An 8,410-nucleotide genomic window follows, 5' to 3' on the forward strand; every position below is an offset into this window, starting at 1 on the left:
CTAGAGGGGGAATGGTCAGTCCACGAAGGACAGCTAGCACCTTAGTGTAGTATATAAAGCATACAGTGTGTGTATAAAGAATATAGTCTTAACCTGCCCCTTAGATTGGGCAGAACAGTCACCAAAAAGCTTGATTGTCCCACTAGACCAGGCTTGGCTAACCTGTGGTACTCCAGGTGTTGTGAAACTACAAGCCCCAGCATGCTTTGCCAATATGTAGCAGCTTATTGCTGTAAGGGTATGCTGGGACTTGTAGTTTCACAACACCTGGAGTACCACAAGTTAGCCAAGCCTGCACTAGACTCAGAACATTTGACAGACTGTCCTACCTGTTGTTGTCACTTTTACCACCTGTGGCTGCTGGTTTCTTTAGTTGCGGCTTGTCTGGATCCAGGAATGTTGAGGGCCCCATTTGGAAAAAATAATGGGTACATTTAGAAACGCCAACCAACCCTGCCATTAAATCAACAGCACCCACATTCAATTATAGACCCAAACCACCGCAGCATTAAAGGTCCCATCACCCCCTCCCTATAGTGTTCTCTGTGCAGCCCCCCCTCACTAGAGTTTAGTATGGGCAGCCCCCTATACCACATAGTAGTGCCCCCAAAACAATGTTATGCCACACAGTAATGCCCCAAAGTTATGCCACCCAGTAGTGCCCCAAATGTTATGCCACGCAAGTGACCACAATATACACACACACACACTATAGTATGAATAAATGGTTAAAAAATATACTGAACTTACCTATATGTTGATATTGCTGCAGGGCAGGCTCTGCTCCTCCCTTCTTCATACAGCGGGAAGATCAGCTGACGGGGGAAGGGGAGGGGGCGGGTCACATGATCGCAGCTGCGATCGCAATTGAGCAGCGGGGACGTCGGGTCCGTCCACTGGTAAAAGGGGGTGTGGCCGTACAGTATTTGGTGGTTTAACCGGTAGTCCGCTGGGCCAGTCCGACACTGCTAATAAGGATGCATGGAAACAATAACAGTTCCAAAATCAGGGGAGGGCCCCCTCCTGTTGCTGCAGCAAACCTTTTTTTCCATCAGATATTTTCCTTTCAGTCACCTGTTTAAAGCACAGTGCAATAAACATTATTCTGATATAATGGGCCTACTGCATTACAGCATTGCGGACACCATTACACTACTGGTGTTTGTGACTCAGCGGTGTCTGCTGCGTCACTACCAAAAATATGTGTACAACAGGCTACTATACTATTTATGAGAGCACAAGTCTCATCATGGGAGAAATGAATATCGCAGCCAGACTTTATTATAACCTGGCCATTGTTATCACCCTGCTTCCTCCAGCACCTTCTCTACGACATCCTCTTCTACTTTCCTTTCTTTGGTTCTCCACACTCTCGCCGGGAGCACTCTGACTCCCCCAACTTGTCCTAGCCCCCACACTCCTTCCTCTCTCTATAGCCTCATTCAAACAAAAAAAAGATAAAACTAACTATAACACCAGTCACATAAAACACACAAATAACACAGACAGGACTTAAAGGTTTTTTTGTTTTTTTTTAAAAAGAAAACCCCAGTAAGGATAGCAAACAATCATGGGCTGGCAACATAAAACTTACATAATGGCGATGCTCCTCTGTGCGGCCGCAGGTACTGACAGCTCCTCCTCCCCTGCTGAAGTTCACAACACACTACCACGCATGCGCAGAGAGCCGTGTCTGGGCAGAGATCCCAGACACGGCTCTCTGCGCCTGCGCGGTAGTGTGTTTCTTACACTGCCGCCGCAGACGACCGTCTACGAGGTGCTCCCTGCAAGCTCCACCCCAATGTCGGAGGGGGTGGGGCTTAATCGCGCCCGGGCCTACCGGTCTATAGCCCGGCTGGCCGGCAGGCCAGTCCGAGGCTGGAAATATGTGTCTTCACAAAATCTCTTATAATGAGCCCAGCTATGCAGATGGCATAATATCCCTTCTTGTGTGTCTTGCCACGTTTTTAAACCGGGATTGTAAGTCCTGAGCAGGAACCTCTTTAACTTCTGTACTGGTCTCTGCATCTGTACATATCATCACATGTAACCTCTCATTGTATTGTTCAGAAAAACAAACTGCACTGTAAAAATAGATAAAAACGTTTATAATGAGAAAACAATAATCTCATTGTATTACAATGAGCACAATTAAACCGACCACACACAGAAATATATCCCAAATATATGGAAAAACTGCCCCATCAGCTCCAAGTGTGTGGCTTTAAAATGACCAAAATGATCCAATCAATTGGATCTGATAACCTCTGTTAAGCTGGGTACACACTACACGGTTTTCATCCAATAATTGGCTAAATCAGCCAACATACGACCGACCGCTCGTTCAAAAGTCGGGTCAGTGTGTGTAGTGACATGATGGTCGAAAAGTCTGCCCAAATGGACGATTGTCGCCTCATTTGGTTGGTCGTACCGTTTAATATTTTCGTTCCAATCTCGTTTCCGTTGTGTAGTGTGTATAAACTTCCGACCGATCCACAACAGTGAGTACGAAATTACAGTCATTGTTTAGGACAACATGACTGTAAAAAGTCACTAAAGGGACATCCGCTCTTCCCTTTATCGTCCTAAACAAGGCTAATGTGTATGCAGTCCATGGACCGAGCGATCGGACCATCGATTGAATGTAAAATCGCTCGGCATAAAAAGTTGGTCGAAATTTCTGTAGTGTGTACCCAGCTTAAGATTGTGTGTAGGGTCTGTCAAGCACACTTAAGCTAGGTACACACTACACGGTTTTTCGTCCAATAATCAGCTCAATCAGCCGACATACGACCGCTCGTTCAAAAGTCGGGTCAGTGTGTGTAGTAACACGATGGTCGAAAGTCTGCCCAAATGGACGATTGTCGCCTCATTTGGTTGGTCGTACCATTAAATATTTTCGTTCCAATCTCGTTTCCATTGTGTAGTGTGTATAAACTTCCGTCCGATCCACGACAATCCTCCGATACTTCCTTGACCTGGGGGGCGTGTGTAGATAAATTTTTGATGTCTGTCCCAGTCCCACGTGGTGCGGAATCTGCACATCACAGGCTTGTGTTTTGTATAGATGTATATTGCACCTGTCTGGCTGCAGACCATTACACTTGTATAAAGCACGTGTGTTATTACCCTTTGCGTCTATGTTGACAATGTATTCATATTTACCCTTTATAAACTTTAACCTTTATAAACTATTAAAGTTATAAAGTCATATTAACCTTTATTAACTAATCTGTCATTTTATACACTCAGACATGGGCGTTCGTTTCTGCTGTGGACCAATCAGCGATAATGCCCGCCTAGGATGGAGCATTCCATTACATACAAATGGATTTTAGTATTAGGGAATATTCATTGCATTGCACTTTACCACTTAAATGGTTTTCTAAATTTTATGTATGTTACTAAACTTCTATTTTATATGAATGAATGAAGAGGCAGTGTTGCCTTCTCTCTTTATGCGGCTTTGGGTGTTAACTATAGTGAAAGCTCTGCCCCTGTAGGCTAATGTCTTTGGTATATCATTACATGCCCTGCAAATGATGCTTCAATGTGTATGAAATTAAAATGATTGCTCACGCCAACGTGGCTGTAAAAAGTCGCTAAAGGGACGTCCACTCTTCCCTTTATCGTCTAAAACAAGGCTAGTGTGTATGCAGTCCATGGACCGAGCGACCGGACCATCCATCAGATGTAAAATAGATCGGCATAAAAAGTTGGTGGAAAATTCTGTAGTGTGTACCTAGCTTAAGACTAGGTACACACTGGAGGCTTTCAGTCGATTGTCGGGCCAATCACCTGATAAATGGCAGCTCAGCCACATATCGCGTTATCATAGGTACACACTGGAGCGTTTTAGCCCAATAATCGGGCAAACCAGCCGACATACGACTGTTCGGTTGGAAATCCGGTTAGTGTGTATAGTGACACGAAGGTTGAAAGTCGTTCTAAAGTGTCGATTGTCGGCTCATTTAGTTGGTCGTACTGTTTAATATATGACTCATGCTCACAATCTCCATAGAGTTTACAGAGTCTGGCTCTTTTCAGCTGATGCTAGCAATGAATGTCTCTGTAAATAAATGTAGAGAGTGCTGTAGAAGGAATAATTAATTTGTTCGTTCTGAGACAGAATGTTTTGTTTCAGAGTCACAGAAGCTTACGAAATTCGTTAGGACATGTGGATAGCTATAACAAGGCGATTTTAAGCAGTGTGACAATGTGACAATAATGAATGAATGAATATTGTGCTGTCATTCTCTGAAGACTAGAGGACCAGATGAAGGACCAGATGAAGAGCACAGATTTGAAGGTAAATCGTGTCAGTGTGTATGCATGAATCGCCAGACTGGTCGGACCTTCAATCATAGGTACAATCGTTTGAGATAACAGGTCAGTTGGAAAATTCTTCAGTGTGTACCTAGCCTTTGTGTGTTTAATCACATGATGAATGACAATTGTTCCAAAGTACAGATTGACGTTTCATTTGGTTGGTCGTTCTATTTGATAATCTTGTTCCAATCAGCTTCCGATCGTGTAGTGTGGATGCACTCATGATCTCCATAAACTTTACAGAGTCATTGTCTTTTCAGCAGATCCCCACAATGAACATGTCCCAGTGACTAAAGCTGGGTACACACTACATGGTTTTCGTCCAATGATTGGCTCAATCAGCCGACATACGACCGCTCCTTCAAAAGTTGGATCAGTGTGTGCAGTGACACGATGGTCGAAAGTCTGCCCAAATGGACGATTGGTCGTACCGTTTAATATTTTTGTTCCAATCTCGTTTCCGCTGTGTAGTGTGTATAAACTTCCGACCGATCCACAACAGTGAGTACGAAATAACAGTCCTTGCTCACGACAACATGGCTGTAAAAAGTCGCTAAAGGGACGTCCGCTCTTCCCTTTATCGTCCTAAACAAGGCTAGTGTGTATGCAGTCCAGACCGAGCGATCGGACCATCGATCGCATGTAAAATCGCTCAGCATAAAAAGTTGGTTGAAATTTCTGTAGTGTGTACCCAGCTTTAATGTAGAGTGTGTTGTAGATGGCCAGAAAAACACATGAATAATGTCTCATAATAAGACATTATTAGTTAGCTTAATGCGGGTGGTGCAAACACCCGCCCCATGCTTACCAATTCTGCAGACCGTCAGGTCTGCATTACGGTGCTGCTACGCCGCATTTTAGTGTGTGCTCGGAGCCTGGGTCCTAGCTGCGTTGTGATGTCACAACGCTGTCAGCGAGAAGGGCCGAAAGAAATGAAAGAAGAAAAAAGAAGCAAGAAACAGAGAAGCGAGTAAAGAAGAAGAGAAAGTAAGAATAGGCTACAGAAAACGAGGGGAGGGGGGGAATAGAGGAGGCTGCAGAAAACAAGGGGAGGGAGAGAACGCTACAGAAAACGAGGGAAGGGAGAGCAGGCTGCAGTAAACGAGGGGAGGGAGAGAAGGCTACAGAAAACGAGGGGTGGGGAAGAACGCTACAGAAAACGGGGTGGGAGAGAGGAGGGAAATGAGGGTGGGACTGGAAATATTGGCGAGATGTGGGTGGATAAAATAGGAATGTTGTACAGTTAGAAACCCCCATGAGTTACATCCTATTGGGACCTTTTTATTACGCCATAAACCATGCGAAAATAGCTTTTTCCACATGGTTTAGGAATTTTTTAGTAACCTGGATATACCTAACAAAAGCCTAACACAGGAGATCTCATAGATAGCTCCAGCATTAGGCTAAGTTTCTAAGTGAACTGCAGTCCCCATCATTTTCAATGCAGACTGCAGTCTGGGGCAATTTAACATGCCCCAAAAGGCTTGCTTTTTGGAGCTTGACCCAGATGGCATTATGGGGTGAGCATTGTGGTTGCTCACTGCAACCTCCGTGCTCTCCTCCCCGCTTACTATAGCACAATGGCTTTATGTATGAGCATACTTCTACAGAATACATTAACACATGCAAATAGAGAAATGTCTAGATTTAGATCTATTTTATTTAGTTACCATTCTTTATTTATTTGCATGTGTTAATATGTTCTGTAGATGTAAAATAAAATTGTACTAACAGACAGCAACAGAGGAGAGCCAAGTAGGGGGCAAATACTAAAAAAATAAATTAAACATTAAGCTGCTCTTTTATTAAAAGCTTGCGGGCAGGAGGGACATGTGTCAAATAAAGTTGTCTAGGACGCCTAGGGCAGAGGGGTATGTGAGAGATAAGCCGGTGGGCAGGGGGCATGTGAGTAAAGCTGGTGTTATGCGGGTAGCTTGTGCGACAAAAGCTGATGCGCAAGGGGTAGCATATGCTAGAATAGCTAGTGGGCAGATGGGTATGTGTGAAAAGTTGGTGGGCAGCAGGGGGACATGTCAGTGTGTAACAGGTGAGTGATGTTAAGTTCTGAAATCTAACATTTGGAACCTCCCCTCTGGATATCCTGCGTTTGCTCCTGGGCAGCAGTGAAACCTGGACAGCATTCTGCATCAGACATCAGTAAATCTGGACTAGCTGCTCTCTTCTTCTATAAGAAGAGAGCAGCTAGCCCCACGCACCTAAATCTCAGGACTTCTGGTTTTAGCTCCCTCCCGCAAGTTTACCTGTAAAACCCCATTGGTACTCTCATTCTTTATAAGGCACAAAAGGCAGGCTGGTCCCAAATTGCCAAATGTTAAAAGGCTAAAAAAGACACAAGGTGAACTCAAGCCACGTAGGGATTCAAATGATGACTATAGGTAAGACTAGGGGTCATATTACTACAGGATTAAAGGGCCAATGAACCTAACACACAAGCTGCCACTGTATGAACAGGCATTTTGCTATGTTCACCAACATGTATGTAAAAGTACCAGTATGCGTACAGAAGTTAAGACATTATATATTGTATGAAGCTTTCTATGTAGTAAAATGAAAGGCATTACTCTCTGTCATCAGTCATTGTATTCTTAGAGAGTCTGACTGCAATGTCTTTCATTAGGTTTCAAAGGTGTGCACAGGAAAAAATGCTTCAACACACAAACAAATACTCCACATAACTCTAAAGATTACCCAAAATGTTTGCATTGATATTTTTGAATTGTATTAGTCGCTGTGATAAAGCCGCTAGTTTATTAAGTTTGCTGCCTTAAGGAACGGCTCGTGTGAAAAGATGAGTCTTGTGGGAAGGTTTGAAAACTGAGAGAGCAAGAAAGTGCTGGATGAGATGTGAGTCTGGCGGGTGTGCTACTTTTGTGTAACGTTGTGATTAGTTCTTCAGTTCATGGTGTGTAAATATTTTTGAATGAGTTTTTTAAACAAATTGACTGATGACTATAAATTGACACATTGGTGCGTATTCAATGTGGCTCCAGGCGACGCCATGTGTCTCCAGACCAGTCCGCGGAGACACGTCGCGACTAAATTTTACAGCAATTTCCGTTCATTTTTCCCTCGTGTCCCATAGAGGTGCGCAGAAAAATGAGCAGAAATGTAATACTGTAATATCCGGCAATAAGCACATGTTAACTTCGAGCCGATATTCAGCGGCACCTCGTGCTGAACTGAATCTGCCTCTTTGCGATGAAAAAATCTACTTTGTGTAATAATGGCAGTGTTGGGAAGATGACATATTTTTAATGACATTATTTTAACTGAGAAGAAAAAGTGATATGGCCATTGTGCAATGTGTTAGCTTGATGAAGATACATTGTTTAAATGAAAGTAATATGTTAATAATGATATTTCTAGCATATTACCGGGAAATGTACTTAAAAAGTTATCATTTACTGACTGCCTTATAAAAATTAAAGTGTGAAGAGTAATATTGGCCCACACACAATGCAGGCAGACATCTTATGGGCTGAGACAATATTCATGAAAATACCTCCTACCAATACACTAGGAGCTGGAGACATACAGGACCTCATGTAGAGTCGGACGCATAGTCCGTTTTAGGTGCATTAAACAAAAAAACTCTACCACACATGTGCAGCAAGCACCAAATCCGACTGCATCTTGGACGCAATTAACACTTGCGACAGCTAGTGACTCACTACGAGAGAATGGGCGGAATGTGGAATTGTGAAGGTGTGACCATGTAAGTACACCCTAGTCGCAGTGAGACGCAGACGCAACACACATCAAAAAAGGGCTAAAGCTGTGCGGCAGTAATTAGGTGGCACAAGTAGTTAGCTAGCTGCAGGAACTGCTCGTAGCTCAGTAGGGTATTACGAGTGTGATGCAACTGGGGTTGCTGGCCACTTGTAATACCCTACCAAGCTGCGTCACACTCCCACTCCTACACTTCTTAGACGGACTTTGCGTCCGACTCTAAATGAGGTCCATATTGTATATGTGAAATATATATGGGAGTAGGAGATAACTAATTAGAAAACGTCATAAGTGTGGAGTATATATATATATATATATATATATATATATA

This window comes from Mixophyes fleayi, chromosome 1 (genome assembly GCF_038048845.1).
Source record: "Mixophyes fleayi isolate aMixFle1 chromosome 1, aMixFle1.hap1, whole genome shotgun sequence".
NCBI classification, from domain to species: domain Eukaryota; kingdom Metazoa; phylum Chordata; class Amphibia; order Anura; family Limnodynastidae; genus Mixophyes; species Mixophyes fleayi.